Here is a 17,570-nt window from a genome sequence, read left to right on the forward strand (position 1 = left end):
ATTCTGTCGGCTAGCCAGATTTGAGAACCACACGCACATGGGATCCGGGGTGACTGGAGCCCCCTCACATTCTCCGGAGGCCCCACGTTTCTTTTCTTCCAACTTACGTCTGGGTGCAATAGGCAGTGATGCTTTAAGATTTCCACCAGCAGAGACTTTCCTTCTGCCTTGGCCTCTCTCTCCTTGCATTCCTTACCTCCCTGGAGAAGCCTGCGACCTGACTCATCCAACCATCTCTTCTGCTCCCATCCCCCCTCCTCTGTCTGTAATTATCGTGATGATGAGTTGGAAAGGGAGCTGCCTGAAGTGAACCGTTGGCTCCATCTCCCAGCATCTAATATCTGATATAATCACAATGTATAGTGCAATGGCTAATGAAACCGGGAACAAAATTTATCATCCTAAAAGATATAAGCGTGCATTTAAAATAAGTGCCCGAGATTACATTTTGCTGAATTCCAATTTTAAACTCAGCATTGAATTTATGTGGTTTTTTTCCTTGTTCCAGGTAATGACTGCATTAGCAAGACATGGATACTTTGATTCCTACTAATCCGTTTCTCTTGGGTGAAAATACTTTATTATTTTAAATTGTTTCTCTCAAACATACCCAGTCATTGGCATGCATAATTATGGCAGGGTGAATTCTAATCAGCTCAATTCTAGCGCAAGATTTTTGTGACTTTGTAAATCCTTCCACGTCTTCTTCTTTTCTCCTTCCTCCTCTCCTTTTTCTTTTTCTCTTCTTCCTCCTCCTTCCTCTTCCTCCTCCCCTCCTTCCCCTTCTTCTTCCCCCCCTCCTTCTCCACCTCCTTCTTCTCCTTCTCCTCCTCCTCCTTCTTCTTCTTTCCTAATTTAATTTAAATTAAATTAAACTTTGCAAACCTTTGCTATTAAAATCCTCTCAGGTTGGTACAGGTAAGACCATCAAACTGATTGCTGACATCTAGAATGTTGTTGTTCTTTTCATTTCCCTTCAGTTTTTCAGCACATTCACACAGTAATATTTCCCAGCTGGTAAGGGACCCAGCTTCTGGAAGAGGAAGAAGCAAGAAACCCAGCCTAGCTCCCCAGCTGCATGTTATTACGTTATTCCCGATTCACAGGAAATGAACAATCATTTAGTCTTGACAGGTACATCCAGAAACTCACTGTCTTCCTTTTCAACCTGAAAAAAATCAGGGTCTGCAGAAGTTAAGCATTAGCCTATAAAGAATGCTTCGTATTTTTTTGCCAGTGCTATGAGGATATCTTGTGAAAGCTTTTGAAAACACTCGGGGAAAATGCTGCCAACAGGCTTAGAAAGCTGCGAGGAAAAAAATCATCCAAAATACTTTCTGTTCATGAAGATATGTAACTTAGTGGTCCCTTGTGAGCCGGTGAAGTTTAGACATATGTGATGGTAATTGGGGTGTGACCCAAATGGCCTTTTTAGTAGACTATTAGGTTTAACACAAAAGCAAAGATGTCAGCGGTAAATGGCTCTCCAAATCAGTTCTCGGATGAACTAAAAGCAATTACAAATATGTTAGGAAGGGGTTTTTCTCCCCCCTTTATCCTGATGGATTTGTCCCTCGATTCAAAATATTTCCATTTTCCGGACACAATTTTCCAAAGTAGAAATACAATCCACGTGACATAATACTCCCATTCATCTTGCAGTTTAACATTCACAAAGCACTTCCAGGCACATGACTTCCTCGTCACCACCGTTGCGTAATGGAGGCTGGCCTCCATTTTACAGATGACAAAGCAGAGACACCAGGGAGGCTTCGCGGGCTGCCTGGAGTCGCGTTTCCCCGGTGGGAGCGCCGGGACGGACAGCTGGGTCTTTTGGCTCCTGGGCCAGTACTGTTTAGTCTACCTAGCTGAGGATTTTCAAACATTTACTTCGGCTTAACTCGCTTTGCCCCCTATTATGGTCCATTTGTGTATGTCAGTCTTTATCTCTGGACCTGAGTCAAACTTCACCCCTTCTCCCATCTCCTCCTGTTTCAGGGGAAAAAAAAAAATCCAAGCCTAAATATGGAACACATGTGCTTCTCATCTGGGCTGTTTAGAGGGCTCGGGGAAATCAGAACTGTCGTTGGCTCTTTGTCCTGATGTTATGGCATGCCCTCACACCTGGGTCCCCCTGGCACGGCTACTGGCCCCGGTCTGAGCCCCCCGAGTTCAAAATCAACGTCCACGGTGCGTCTTGGCTCAACTTTTCGCACTTTGGCTTCTCTCTGTTTTAGGGGCTTGCTCTCCTGGTCTGTGAAAACCTACTTTTGTCTCTATTGATGGTAGACAGGAAGGTGTGCAGTGCAACGGTAGTAGATGCTTTTTGCGTAAAGACCTGGAAGCTTCCACCACCTCTCCGACTGGACTGCAGTGGCAGCCATGACTCATGGTGAGGTCATGCATTCCCAGGCAAAGTTTATAGTAACCAGGAGGCTGAGCTATTTGCAGGTGCCGTGCATACTGAACATACTAATTTCTAACTCACCTCCACGTTGCACGGGTATCTTTTGAAGTAGGCTTCATGGGGTGAACAGGAAGACTACAACATTTTTATTATAGTTGGCTTCCTTTGCTGAATTAGCGTTTATATTTTCCCAGTAGAAATCCCCAAATTGAAAATATAGAGGTGTCAGCTAGCACCACTTTAGTTAAAGTTGTGTCAACATTTCCTATAAACCTTGTTTTTCTAGGGTTTATAACTAGACCATAAAAATTTGCTCAGCTCTGAAACTTGGCATGGAGAGTAAACCTGGGAGTGAATTTTGCAGAACTCGAAGAGGGAAAAATAAGTTCAGCTGTTTTTAACATGTGCCTGTTCTAAAATGGAAATGATTTTTAGATGCATTTTTCTTTTTGTGTGACTCAAATGGAGCTTCAGTTTAAAAAAAAAAACTCCTCGAGATTATTTCATTAATATGGGCTAATTGCGCTTGTTAATTTTTAGAGAAAACGTTAATGATTGAGGTATTTAACTCAAACCCACTGACTGCACATCGGTGGGTACCAGTTTTTGCAAAGCAGTTAGCTGTGCATCATAATGGGATTTGGCAAACCATCTGCACACCTTTTAGGGCAGGAAACCACCAACACGCTTCGGAGGAAGGAATCCTTCTGGTAAGAGGTTAATGGGCCATTTCAAAATGCATCCTCACTCAGGATAGCATCCCTGTATTCATCTTTACTTAATCTGTAGTTCACACTCATCGGATGACCCCAAAAAGCAGTTCATGTAATGTTTGCATGAGGGAGACCTCAATCCCTCTGAAAATCTACATTTTCCAGAGAGGGGAGCTAACCCTCTGCGTCCCTAGCAGCTCACTATGGTTTTTGCTGGGCTGGCAGGATATTCGTATGTCGGAGGCAATTAGTCAGTGTGTTGCCATGTGCTTGTGATGCCCTGGGTTGCATTTGTCCGTCTGTCTCAGGCCATGAGCTCTGGAAAGATGGCGGCCACCACCAGTGGCTGCCCAGAAGCATAAGGGAGGGAAGGGACGAAAGTGTCAGACTCAAAGGCAACAGAGCTGAGTTCTCATGCCCTCTGTGGCCCTTACTGACTCTGTGGACCTGGATTAGTCAGCCCGCCCGTCTGGGCATAACAATAATCTGCTATCGTAGTAGGCTTATTGAGAGTGTCCGCTGAAACCGTTACGTACATCAAAGCACTTTTGAAACTGTAAAGTGCCATCTGAAGGTAAGGTGATGGTACCTCCCTCAGCAACTGGTACCCAGGGATGCCTACTCAAATGTTGCTGGTAAGGCAACCTCTCAGCTGATTCATGTGGAAAGACCCTGTGCTTCCCAGCATAACAAGCCACAACCACATGACTCAACCTCAGCTTTATTTCTTCTAATTGCTCATCTCTTTGCTTACCTGTTGCTAATCACTGACCACCTTTTGGAATGGAGAATGCTCCAGAGTCTTGGCTGCTCGTTTCCCACAGACATCAACCCAGTCTGCCCCAGATGCCCCCTTTGATGTCACCTCATTCTGCCACCCCTCGTCCCACCCCCAACCTGCAACACAACATCTGGTCCTTTGGGTAATTGCACAGATGCAGTTTCTGGAAACCTTGCCCACTGCAGCCTCAGGCTACTTTCTTCAAGGAGAAACATGCTACACATCTCAGGCATAAGTGGTCTGCATTTCTTGTGGGATATTTTCTGGTAGGGAGATCTGTGGGATATCATTAGCATTGTCAGTCCTCAGAAGGGCCCTGTGCTTAGTTTCATGCTCTGCTCCCGCCATCTTGAAAGTCTTCATACATTTGATTTTTTATAAATTATTTTTAATCTTTTTTGCTAACCAAAACTTTTATTGAAAGAAAAAATTACCAGGAGGCTGTCTTCAGGAGGTTCTTGGGCCTCAGACCTTAGGAAGTAGGGCCCTTAGGCCCATGACCCATTAGAAAAGGACTAGAATAAAGTTCCATGGCCAGGCCACCCTCTGCTTCTCAGATGCCATGCTGAGTTGCGAGTCCTGTGCCCATGTTTCTAGGTTGACTCACAGACAAGGTCTGCAGCCCTAATCTTGGTCTTCGGAGGTGGCCTCATGGGGCAAGTCTGTATTCCGAAGCGCAGAGCCCGCCATTGGTGTATATCTCGGAGAGTACGGCGGCGGGCCACTAATGCTATCAAGTAGATGAGAATATCGCTAAGCTCTGGGGGGCCAGGCTTGGGGGTGAGGCTCTTTATCAGGCTTCCACTGAAAGGGATCTGTGAGCTCCCCAGTGTCCGCACCAAGGCCAATAGGAGGCTCTGAGTCTGGTGGAACTGGCCCCAGTTCGGTTCGGGAGCAAACTCTGCATGGAGGCAGCAGAGGTCCTCAAGTGTGGGCTCTGGGCTGAAGCTGAAGGGGTCGGCAGCAGCTGTGCCCTCCCCCTCCCCTGGCCCCCGTGTCCGCATTTGCCCGAGACCTGCCTTGAAATTCTTAATACATTTTAAACAAGCGGCCCCACGTCTTCATTTTGGACTCGGCCCTGCAAATCATGCAACAGGTACTGGTCCTGATCATTTCCCAGCTAGCCCTAAATACCTTAGCCTGGAACAACCCTGCTGAGTGCTAGGGCCGATCCTGCCTAGGGCTGAAAGTTTTGAGTCACCTTCCCCAGGCAGTGGAGGGGTTTCGAGCAACAGTGAGTCTGGCTGTCCCCATCATAAGCTGGCGGCTTGTTGTCTCCTGTCCCAGAGCCCCCCACTACACCCCACGTCTGCAGCCTAGAGGACTAGGTTTCTGCTATAGCTCTTGGCTGAAATGAGAACCCTCTCAGCTGGCTTGGCAGGAGCCAGACTCCCTGCCTAGCATTTCCAGCCCCTCTTCCAGAAGCCTGGATGCTGACGTGGGCATTTGTAGTTTCCAACATGAAGAGGATGCTGGGTACCTGGGAGCAGTCACAGTCTGTAACCGAGGACCATCACTCCTGCAACCATTGACCCAACCAAGACTCCCTGAAAGGTCAGCATGCACCAGGCTCTACACGGGCACTGGGGACAGGTCAGTAGATAAAGCTGTTCCTGCCCTCGGAAGTTTACGTTCTAGTGGGAGAAGTCAGACAGCAAACATAATCAATGAGTAAATTGTGGGCTGAAAAACGAATGGTACTATGGAAAAATGGCAGGGTAAGGAGACAGAAGGGCTGGGGGGGTGTGCAGTGTGCATTAGGAAGGGAAAATCTGATGCAAGATTTGAAGGAGTGGAGGGTACTAATTTCTGGGGGAAGAGCATTCCCAGCATAGGGCACAGCTGGTGCAAAAGCCCGAAGGTGGAGTGAGCATGGCTGACAAGGAGGAGGCAGGAGGCCTTGGGGCTGGAGCCCATGAGAGGAGAGAGGTAGGAGCAGAGGCCAGAAGAGGGGTAGGGTGGGGCTGGTCACACCAGCTGGGAGCAGCGGAGGGCCAGGATCTGTGCCAGAACAATCTCTCGGGCCACTGTTCAAGGGCAGACCATAGAAGGGCAAGCATGGAAGCATGAAGACCAGTCAGAAAGCTATTTAATTGTCCAGAGGGGAAGTGTACGTTCCTTCAGAGGTTAGGCCCTCGTCCCCGTGCTCCTCTGAACATTGTAATTTGGGCTTGATCCCCGCCCCCTGTTTCATGCTCAGGGGGCTTCATCTCTTCTGGTTTCTTCCCCACAACTTTATGGTGTGGAGCCCTCAGCAGCACTTACAGGGAAACCCACCCAGGAAAGAGGAGACCCAGGGCCTGGCAAGGCATCCCCTCTCGCTAAGCAGTTACAAAAACGGAGGGATTCCCTCCCTCCGCAGCTGGGGCTTTCACGCTTCACGGCGCCATACGCCTGTCCAGGCCTCCCCTGCCTCCCCGGCCCTTGGCTCTCAGCAGCCCCGTCTCTATTCGTGGCCTCCCCCGTAAGCTTGCTTTCAAACGAGCCTCCGTAGACATTAACTCAAGTCAGTAAAGCACCTTTGTAGCCAGTAAGACAGACCCTCTGAGGTCACAAAGCGCACATGGCGGCACAGTCAAGCGCATGGTGCCTAACTGGCAGACAGAGCCAGGCCCACCGCACACACTAGGCCAGCAGGTCACTGGTAAGGGGGGAGGAAGGTGGTGTCAAGGAGGCCTGCTCGTCTCCTTTTTGTTCACCTCCAGCATCTTGTTTTCTCTCCAATATGTTATTGTACTTATTCATGAAAGTGAAACCATTCACACTGATCCCAGATTGCGTCTGGAATCAAGTAAGGAAATTGCGAGGGTGTAAACATGACCACACTCTCCAAAACGGAGGTAGCATTATTATCTGGAAAACCAGCATCCAGTGTTCTCCTTTAGTGTGTGGAAACACTGTGCTGAATACCTTCCAAATGATTAAATCCCATCGAGCTGTTCCAATTATCGTGTTCTAATAAGCTGCCCAGACGCTCCCAGCACCCATCCTGGGGGCTGCCTCGACCCAGGCTGAGCTACCTCGGCCACTTTCCGCAGGGAGAGCTGGGGCACGGGGTGCAGCAGGTTGGACACTGGGCCCTAAGTCAGTGGACTCGCTGAGCTCTGTAACCCGGGACTTGGGTTACGGAGAACCTCTCAGAGGTGCCGTGGCCTTACCTGTAAAATGCTCTACCGACTTCATGGGGTTTGGGAAGAACCACGTGAAATAATGCACACGCAAGCCCTCTCTAAATTGGACAGCGCGGTGCGATGCCAGCCCGCCATGGCAGCCACCAATCCACCCACAGATCAACCACAACACGGCGCTCTTCGGCGCCTTATTCCTAGCAATTTCGAGATCCAGACGCAGATCAGATGAATGAATGAATGAATTGAATGAATGAATGAACGAATGAATATAGACATTTTAGGGACTTCTGTGCCTTCTACTCCTTAGGGTTGGTTGGTTTGTCGCAGTTTGTTTGCACATGTAGAGACCAAGAAAGCCAGCTCGCTGTATCGTATTGCTTATCAAGGGCTTTGGGTCATTTTACATGGAAACACCACGCCGCGGTCACCGCGGTCCCTTGCAGTAATGAATAGAAGCTAAGGAATCCCACACATTAGCAGCAAGTGGAAGAAAGGAGGAAAAAAACCCTCCACAGTTGAAACCTGAATCAACAGTGTTACGAAAGGACTGCTGTGGGAGGTGTGATGGGGTTTGGTTGTATAATAATGGCTGGCCCACTAATTAGGGTTTAAAAACATTCTACAGGGTAGTTGATTTTCCCCCCAGTCATGGGGTGCCTTCAGGGCCCTGGGGTTTGGAGGATCTTGGAACATTCTTCCTGGTCAATGACGGCCTCATGTGCAAGCCAGCCAGCACGGCATCGCAGAATCGCCGGAGGTAAGAGTTGCTCCGGGAGAGCTGGCCACCTTGCTGCCTGCGAGGAAACGCTGCACAAATACCGCGCTCGGAGGGGGTCAAGTCCTGTGAGCCCGTTAGGAGGCCTTCGCTCTCTCAGAACACCAGGATAAGGAACGGAGAGGCACATTGTAGAAAGCGTTGGCCACGGAGCCCCACGGCCCTGGCTCCAGCTCTGGTTCCAGCACACGCTATAGAACTCTCGCGTAATGGCTCAGGTTCCCTGAGTCCTCACCAGGGCAAGCCACCTCGCTGCGGGGTCGGCGGAGCGTTGGACAGGCCCCCGTGCTCAGTAGCCTCAAGTGCACGCACAGCCAACACACCCCGAGCTCCCCCCTGTGCGGACCGCTGTGCTCATCGCTTCGACGTAGGCTGTCCTAGGTAATTCTCCAGCTCACCTGTGAGCTAGGTGCCAGTCCTACCTCCATTCGTCAGGAGAGCCTGCGCTTAGCAGCCTAAATCGTCCCTGCTCTACGACTTGGGGCTTCCGAAGTCCTGTTCTTGTTTAATAAAAACATGTGCTTTCAGTTAAGAATGCTCAAGTCTCCTAGAAATGTCTCTGTCTTCCCCAGCGGCCACAAGACCATAGAAGGGTTTCTCCTGCGTAGGGAATTCAGGAGGGATTCCTCTCTTGGGTGTGTGATGTTACGTGCTTGCTCTGGATGTGAAGGAAGGTTCCTGGAGCTCATAAGCAGCACAGTGTAAGGTGAGTGCTGTATGGTATGACACAGTGATCCTCGGAACGACTGTATGAGACAGGCTGTGAGCATTTCCAATTTACAGATGAGGATGCCAGGGTGCAGGGGGGTTGAGTGGTATGTCCAAAGTCGCACAGCCGATTAATGGCAGACCTGGCTCAGCCCTACCTCACTGCTGGTGCTCACCTCCCTGATGGACACTCAACAATTGTGCTCCTTCCATCTTACCCACCTTCCCGATAGCCCCGGGGCCCCCGGCTGTGCTGGTGCTAGAAGGCCGCAGAAATGCGTCATACATGCACGCATCAAAACTGTGGCCCAGATCCAGAAGGCATCGGGTCTGCTTTATGGGGAATAGTGCAAAGGAAATCAAAACAGGTGACCTTCCTGCTTACGACTTTTAACAAAGGAGCAAAAGCTGACTTGAAAATATTTTATTCTCATAATGCTTTGCTAGAAGTAGCCTACCTGGGGCGGGGGGGTCCTCAAGATTTGATTTGGGGCTATAATAAAGAATATCTTGACTACAACTTTGGTCTTGAGATATCATTTAAAATGAAAATCTGTTTAGATAGGCAGAATCAAGATTGGAGTTTCTAGTAGAAAGCTGGGCACTCAGCTGTCCCTCCTAAGTTGACATCCTTTGTGCCAGCCTTTTAACACTCTCTGAGGGCCTAGTGGCCTAATAAAATCAGCCCTGTGATGACATACTACATACTTATGGAAATCAAGGTGATTTTATTAAGAGACATCGTGCTTTATATAGGGAGTTAGACGGTACAAGTAATTTAAGATAACAAAGGTCTTCATTTTGTCCCAGAATTGGCTCGCACTGCTGATTCAGCTTTGGAACGGTACATGATGAACAAAGAAAGGAGACAGAGGGCATTTGAACGTCACCTGGGGCCCAGGTCCCTCTGAAGTCAATGGGCGTCCTGTCTGCAGAGAGGCTGCCCCATCATTACGGAGCTAATGGCATTATTTTCTTTGGCCATTAGCGTGTGCTGCCCAAATCACTGCAAAATGCTAATAACCGCGGCTCCCTGGGGCTCCCCTGAGTAAGGGACCTGTAAAAATTTATCTCCAGCTTCCAATCAAGTGTGTTTTTCCTGATGCTCTCCTATGTGTCAGAAAGTTCTCAGAGAAAGCATTGATTCCTAGGAACAGAAGCCAGGGGAGGGTTTGCCTTCTGGAAAGATCCTGTTGCTCAGGATCTCGGTCGTCCACAGGCTATGACCAAGCCAGGGCTGGGGACTGTACCAAAGCAGAGGCACGGGGAGTGTGTGTGTCCCGGGAACCAGGCCTGGGAGGGGCGGGCAGGAGAATGCGGGTCATGGTTTACTGAGGTGTGAACGAGAGAGGGTCAGACAGATGCAGAGGGAGCAGCAGCCAGCTTCCAGAGACCAGGCCAGCAGTGGGTCGGAAAGCACTGCCGGCCAGGGCGTTCTATAGAGGGAGTCGGCTCAGTGATCCTGCTCTTTCATCCTGTTGTTACATATTCTGCCCAGGGGAGAAAGCCGCTTTCTCCAAGGCTCCTGACGAAGTCTCCCACAGGCTTTGCGATATGTCCCCTCCTCCTGGGCTCAGGTCCTTACTCAGAGAAGCACCGATCAATGTGGTCTTTAGAAGACCACCCTTGACTGCTCTTCCAGCCCTGGCAAGGCTCTACTCACTAGATGATTCCAGGCCTGGTAAGAAACTGGAGGGCAGGTGGACTAGAACAGTCTTGAGAGGACAGGTAGGTATGTCAGACCTGTCAGGAAGATGGTCCCTCTTCCCCAAGCTTTGCACACCAAGGGTTCCCAAGGCCCTCAATTTTCAAGCTCAGGCCCACCTCCCTCCTGAAGCCGTTCTGACTAGGCTTGAGAGGAACCAGAGCCCCGGCAGGGCGGGAACCTGGGAGGTGGGGCTGCAGTTGGTCTCGCTGCCAAAGCCCTAGTTGCCTGAGCTGTCCTTGGCTTCCGTGGACGTAGTCAAAATGGATTTCCACGCCGTGCACTTTCTGTGTCGCACTCCGAGTCATTCCCTCAGGTCTGCCTTCGAGTTCAGGGAAGTGCGCCTCAGTTACGGGAGAGCCGTTGTTTTACAGATCCATGATTAATGGCCGTCCTTCTCATTCCCATAATTTCTATGTGTGCTTTTGCGAGCCTTTGTTATTGCTGTTTTTAACGTATTCTTTCCTAGTGGTTTCTATGCCTAATTCTATAATTTAAAAATGTTTATTTTATAGTCTCTACCAGATTGTTCAGCCTCTGTCGTTTTTGTTTCTCCCACGGCAATTTAGCTGCATGTGTAGGTGAAATCTTCTGGGAGAAGCTAATCTACCGTAGAGGGCATGTTTGTGTGGGAGTCGGTGTGCCGTGGGCAGTGAGGAATCCGCCCTGGTTCTGGGCAGGCATCCGCTGGACATAAACACTCTTCAGTTTGGAGCATTTTTTCCTCAGGCAGGGAGCCCCGATCCATGTGTGGGAACATAAGAAGTAGGAAGATCGGTAGGGGAAGAAAGGGATAAAGAAAGGGGGGATAATCAGAAGGGGGAATGAAGCATGAGAGACTATGGACTCTGAGAAACAAACTGAGGGCTTCAGAGGGGAGGGGGAATGGGATAGACTGGTGATAGGTGGTAAGGAGGGCACGTATTGCATGGTGCACTGGGTGTTATACGCAACTAATGAATCATCAAACTTTACATCAAAAAAATAAATAAATAAGTAAAAATTAAAAAATTTAAAAAAATGTAAATTCAGATCCCACCCCCGAGCATTAAGTGCAAGGTTGGCTTTTATTTTTATTTATTGTAGACATTTTCTCCTACGTGGAGCACTAGGCTGGGTAGAAATCTTCCTTAATACCTATCTGGGCCATAGGATGGAGTTTTCTTGAACCCCATCTCACAAACCAACAGGTCTTTAAGAGTTCTGCCTTTAGGCTAAAATATGTGTCTCCTTGAGTAGACTCGATGCCATGTTTCTTATCCGCGCAGGGGAATGAAAAGTCTGGCTTTTCACCTCCTGGGTCACTGTTGCTTCAGCTGAAGCTGACCATTCTGATTTTAGTTCACTCTTTGCTTTGGGCATGTGAGCATTTCCATTTCTTTCTTTTGAATTCAACTTGTATTAAAAAACAACAATATGGGGCACCTGGGTGGCACAGTCGTTAAACGCCTGCCTTCAGCTCAGGGTGTGATCCCGGCGTTCTGGGATCGAGCCCCACATCAGGCTCCTCTGCTAGGAACCTGCTTCTTCCTCTCCCACTCCCCCTGCTTGTGTTCCCTCTCTCGCTGGCTGTCTCTGTCAAATAAATAAATAAAATCTTTAAAAAAAATACAATTTTTTTTTCCATTCTATTTCCTCTAGGGTCACTCTCTGCCTGGAGCAGGAGGGGTGGCTGAGTCAACTCAATCCACCATATTGCCAGAAGTGAAGCCCACGTGCGAGCTTCTGGGCGTTGAATTTCACCTCACGTAGCTAGTCACCGACTGGAGTCTTGCTCTGAGCCAGCTGCTAAGCTAAACTGCAATGAGGCTGCCCATTGACCTTGAGCATCATTGCCTCTGACCCTCTGATGCGAAAATTGTCTCACAATTATACTTTGTATCCGTCTGTAACCATGACTACTTTTCCCTTCTTCTCGGGACCCTCTTGGTGGCCGTCTAACTACCCTCTGGAGTGCCCGCCACTGAGGGCGGATGTGAGGAAGGGACGTGGTCGGTTGGAGATTCTGCATTCCCTCTTCAGACAGACTGTTCAGGCAGCCTGGAGAGACGAGGATCTTCCATCATCTGAAATTCTGTAACTGATTTTTTTTTGGGGGGGTTACAAAATCCCTCTGAGGATCTGAAGAAAACCGTGTATCCTGTCCTGAGGGGAAAAAGTGTTCACACAGACATTTATGTATGAAGTTCAGGGATTCATTAACCCCTTGAATCCCATGGTAAGGACTTCTGCTCTGGGGGCTGATGGTTCTTTGGTAAATTAGACCCTAGTTTGCTAGTTTTATTCAAATCAACTCTAGTAAAAAATGTTAAAATGAGACCCTATGACATAATAACAATCTTTCAATTTGTCACTCCCCTGATGCGATCTTCAAACAAAACACTGGCACTGGGAGTAATGTCAATAATCAGTGACAATCTCCTATAAAATCTCTTCTTCAAAGTGCTTTTTATGAAATAATTGAATTGTCACTAGAGCACAATTTCCTCAAACACAGCTTTCTGACTCAAACCTATGTCATCTTGAGGACAGGAGCAGCCTCATGAGTGAGACAGAACTAATGTGTCATGGTAGAAATAAAGCTGGATTCTAGATTGAATTTCTAGGTTTGGGATCTGGCTTTGCCACTAACTATCAAGTGACTCTGGGGAATTCCCAATCTTCTCAGCTTCCTTTTTCCTTATCTGTAAGTGCGGAAGTTGGATTAGATCCGGGGCTGACAAACTAAAACCCACCAGCCAAATCCCACATGTGGCCTGTTTTTGTAATAAAGTTGTGTTCGAACCCAGCCTCACTCCTTCATTTCTGTATCATCGACGGTTGTTTTCACGCCACAGAGGCAGCTGAATAGTTATGATGGAGACCAGATGGCCCACAAAGCCTGAAATATTTACTATCCGGCCCTTTACAGAAAAGTGTGCCCTTGGCCTCGATGAGCTCTCCATCCCTTTCTACCTCTTGACGATCTGTGATTCTTGGAGGCCAAGGGACTGTAGCCCAGCCCAGTCTAAGGTCACGTGTGAAATACAAGCAAATGATGGATGCACGAAGATAAATCATTTTTATATTATTTTGTTGATGCACTCCCTCAATAACTTGCTTCAGGAAGTCTAACAGTCAAGTGAACTACTTAAAACAACCAAACTTCACATTCGCTTCACGTTGTCTCAAAATCCAGACAGTCAGCGATTCCAGAAAGATCTCCCTCCCTCCAATGTATGCAACTCAGTGAAGTTATTACAAATGACTTACTCTGATAACATCCATGAATGAACCCAATGAAGTTGGGGAATAACCAACAGGATAGCATCTATAATTCCTTTTACCCAACTCAGAACCTGTTTGGAAATGAGCTACCGCCTCCAACAACCGAGAAACCTTCTGATCCAGATGACAAGTAGGGTGTTAACCTGAGCATGAACTTTCTGGGCTGAACATTCAGGAGACTGATATATTTTTATGATCCGTGTTGTCCAACGTGTTCCACATCATGGTGCCGAGAAGTTACCATGCCACAAGGACACGGCTGCTGTGGCAGACATCCCAGAGGCTTAGGGTTTCCCACCAAGTCAGACTTCCAACAATCTCATTAGATTGGAATGAATCTATTTTTTAAATTGACTTTCCTATTCCTCTTCACTTAATTCATCCAGGAAGAGGTTATTTGAACTAAGTAGCAAGAAGCGTTTTTCTGAAATTAACATATTTGAAAGTGTTAAGCCTCTGTATTAAAGGTTGAAAAATGAGACTGGAACCAGTCCCACAGATGCTCAAAATTCCAGGTCTTGAGGAGCGGGAAAAGTCTCCTACCATTGATGTGATTTCATCTATGCTTTCAATCTATCCCAACCATCAGACGGCTCGCTCCCCTGCTCTTCCAATAGAGCCTTTAGGGACAGCCATGTTTTTGTTTTGGTGCAGTGAAAATACCATAGCATGGCCCTTTTCTTAACTGGCCCGGAGAAGCACTTTCCAAACAGCTTTGAAAAATCTCCATCATCTGCCATTTTGTTCCAATGGTGACAAATGGAACAAATTGCCACCCTCCCACCACCAATGACAGGACATATGTGATAACAAAACACATGGTGTTTGAATCCCTCTCTACTTCCTCAAAAACATAAGGAGTTTGGCCCCCACCCCAGCTGGGGTGGTTCTCTGGGGTCATAGGTAGAGCTGGACAGGTAAACACAGATTCCCCAGAGATGCCCAAACTGGATGGTGAGGAGAACAGAAAGTCAATTCCTCCTGAGGAGCTCTGAAGAGCCCGGGAGACTTGCTGGCATCTTGGGTATTAGGGAAACTGGCCCCAGACTCCCCATTTTGGCAATCTGGAGAGTTCTTGGTCAGTCCCACGATTGCTGTTCTTGCTTAGGAATTTACCTTCTCTTCCCTCCTTGATACCACAAGACTTTTGATCTCATCACATACGTTTTTATTTGTGGGTTGTTGTTTTTTCTGGAAGATTCCAAACATCATTTCATGCATCTCACACAGCATTCCTCTGCCTTCCTCCTGGCCCACTACTTAAATTCCTTTCCCCGGGAATCATGGTGTCCTCTCTCTCTCTCTCTTCCAAAAGGACCCTTGCCCCTGACAATCCCTTAAACTGATTCCTGTTCTTCCTCATGGATTAGGGCTCCATCTTTTACTCCCCTCCCTGCATCCCACCTCACCCCTTATTCTGACTGAAAAAAAATATTTCTCTCTCTTGCCATTTGGGAGCAAAAACAATTGGGAAATTGTCTAGAATGAGAGCCTTTGCTGCTCACAGCTTTTTGAGGGGTAGGCCAAGTGGCAAGGATGTGGATCATGGACGCAGAGTGGGATGGACACCTGACCGTGTGGTAGCTTAGACTGTTTGGAATTTATTAACTTTTAGAATCAATCCAGACCAGGACAAAAGAAGGAAAGAAAGTTTGTGCGATCAGCATCACGATCCATTGCTTTGCTGCTCTCAAATTTCTTTACTATTTCTAGTAAAGAAATTTTTACATTGCCTTGTTTGGCACCAGAACATTGGTCTTGCTCATACCTCTGCTATGAAGCTCTTAGTTCCAGTGTCTATCTCGGTTCTGTATTTTGCTTTACTGTTTATGTTTCCTTATTCAACTTCCTGTTCTAAACTCTGTCAAGTTCACCTTCAGTCTAATACGGTTGTAATACTTTGTATAGTAAGTGCCGGCAGCTCCTAAAATTTATGAACGTCCCTTACACGTAAAAGCCTGCCCCTTCTTCCTTCTGTGTGTCTTCTGGAAGCCGTGGAGGGAATTCTTTCCTCTCTGAGAAGTTCTGGCAGCAGGAGGAGAGTTTCTCCCAGCCAGCTTCTTGAGTGGGGACTGCTTTCCCACAGGCGCCATAGCGCATGGCGGTCTATGGCCTAGGCCAGCCCACGAAAGCACGTTTACTCCATCATGTAATTGGAAAAGATGGAGGAAACGCAACTGATAAAAGATGTTTCTGCTAATGTGTAACATTTCACCTTCAGTAGGGGTTCCATTTGCATAGCCACATTTATTACAGTGTTTCCATGGGAAATGTTTGTTCCACATTCCCAAAACTGATTTACAAACAAAGTCTTGGAAGAAAAATCCGATCTAAATTTAGAAGTTCCTAGATTAGCTTGAGTTTTCAGTACAGATTTTTCCTTTTGTTTGCACGAGTCATCTGGGGACAGGTTTTCTGACGCTGCCCCTGCAGGCAAACCGAAGCCATGAGGTTGGCACCTGTCTGGGGTAAGTCGCCCGGGGGTGTGCGTATGGGGGTGGGGGTAGGGAAGGCCAAGGAAAAGGAGCCTCTGTAGCCAGGGAAAGGAGTTTTGGTTTTAACTTGGACTGAATTTTCTGGCTTACAAGTCAATCACTCTGCCTGTGTAAAACACACCCCCCATTTTGTAAGTAAATTCTCCCTTTCCACCTTCTCAATCACTGGATTCCTTGTGAATAAGTCCTCCTTAAAAAACACTCGTACAAAACCTAAACTTCCAAAATGGAACCTCAGAGAGTTGTTCTCCACAATATGATGGAACTAACGTCCGCTGGCCTTACGCAGAACCCTTGGCCCCTGCAGCATTTCTATGGCAGCTGGTGGACAATACGAGAACGTGGGCTTGGGGCCTTTCTTCTGGTGTGTGCACCAGAAGGACGGAGCTATTTCTTGAGTCTCATTACCCTAAGTGAAAAGGCTTCCTGGTGAAGGCTGCTCCTGGGACACAAGCCTGACTCCTGGGCCAGGTGCTCTGGGGGTACGAGCACTCATTGCCAAATCACTACAATAGGCAAGGTATGCCTTACACAGACACTGTAGCTCTTTTGTGCGCCAGGCTTGTAAGTGGCATTTTATTTAAGCAATAATGACTGGGAGAGAGGGCATTTCCTGACACTTAATGACCAACTGCAGGAATTGTGGGCCTGAGGCAATGCGTATAATACGCTATTAAATTCTAAAATTTAAAAATGTAAAGAAAAAATAATTACCTTCTTATGCATGTTGCCATGGCTACTGAGGGTTGTTTATACTTCTAGTCTTTTCCTAGAAGTTAAAGTCCAATGGAGCAACCAATAGGACAAGGGGAACTTCAGTCTCCATTTCCACTCACTTCATAATGTTTGACATAACCTAGTTAGCGCGTGTTTCTATAAGAAGGCGCACGTCACCCCCGAAATAGGATATGTAACATGTGATATGGCTGGCCATAATAAGTGTTCATATTTTATTGAACATTTTGGCAATCAGTATTTAAAATCAGCTAACCTTGTAGATAATCACGCTCTGTTTCCCCAGAGTGGCAGTAACTCTCAGACCGTTCTTCATCTCCCCTACCCCAAGAATGTGCCATTTTTCAGCCTTCAAATTGCATGCACATATTTTATGCATTAGTGCCAGACACACTTTTTCAGTCGGATCTATTATTTCAGTGCATAACTCAGAGATGAACATTTAATCATGAAGGAGAAAATAGAGAAGCGCCTAATACTCCATAACTTACATGGTAACTACTTGTTCCATGATTTTTTTTTTTTTCTCAACTCTCGGAACACTGTTTCTCTTCTAACTTTTGGGGAAAGACAGGACTTAATTAAATCAGTTTCCCAGCTCTGCAGACGTAAGCGCGCAAATGGGCACCACTAACTCATTGCTATCTATTCTGGGAATAAAAGAACTCTCAGGAAAATTTAGAGACTTAATTTCATCGACAACTCCAAACTTGCTCCCACAAATATGTTTTCCACAGTTATCAGCAAGATGTATCCGCTTTTATTTTTCTTTATTCTGTTACCATCAAAGAGGAATATGACAAGCCTGATCAAACACTTACTGCAGAAATAATGTTCATTTATTCATTATCCA

The sequence above is a fragment of the Ailuropoda melanoleuca genome, chromosome 15 (genome assembly GCF_002007445.2).
Source record: "Ailuropoda melanoleuca isolate Jingjing chromosome 15, ASM200744v2, whole genome shotgun sequence".
In the NCBI taxonomy this organism is placed as follows: Eukaryota; Metazoa; Chordata; class Mammalia; order Carnivora; family Ursidae; genus Ailuropoda; species Ailuropoda melanoleuca.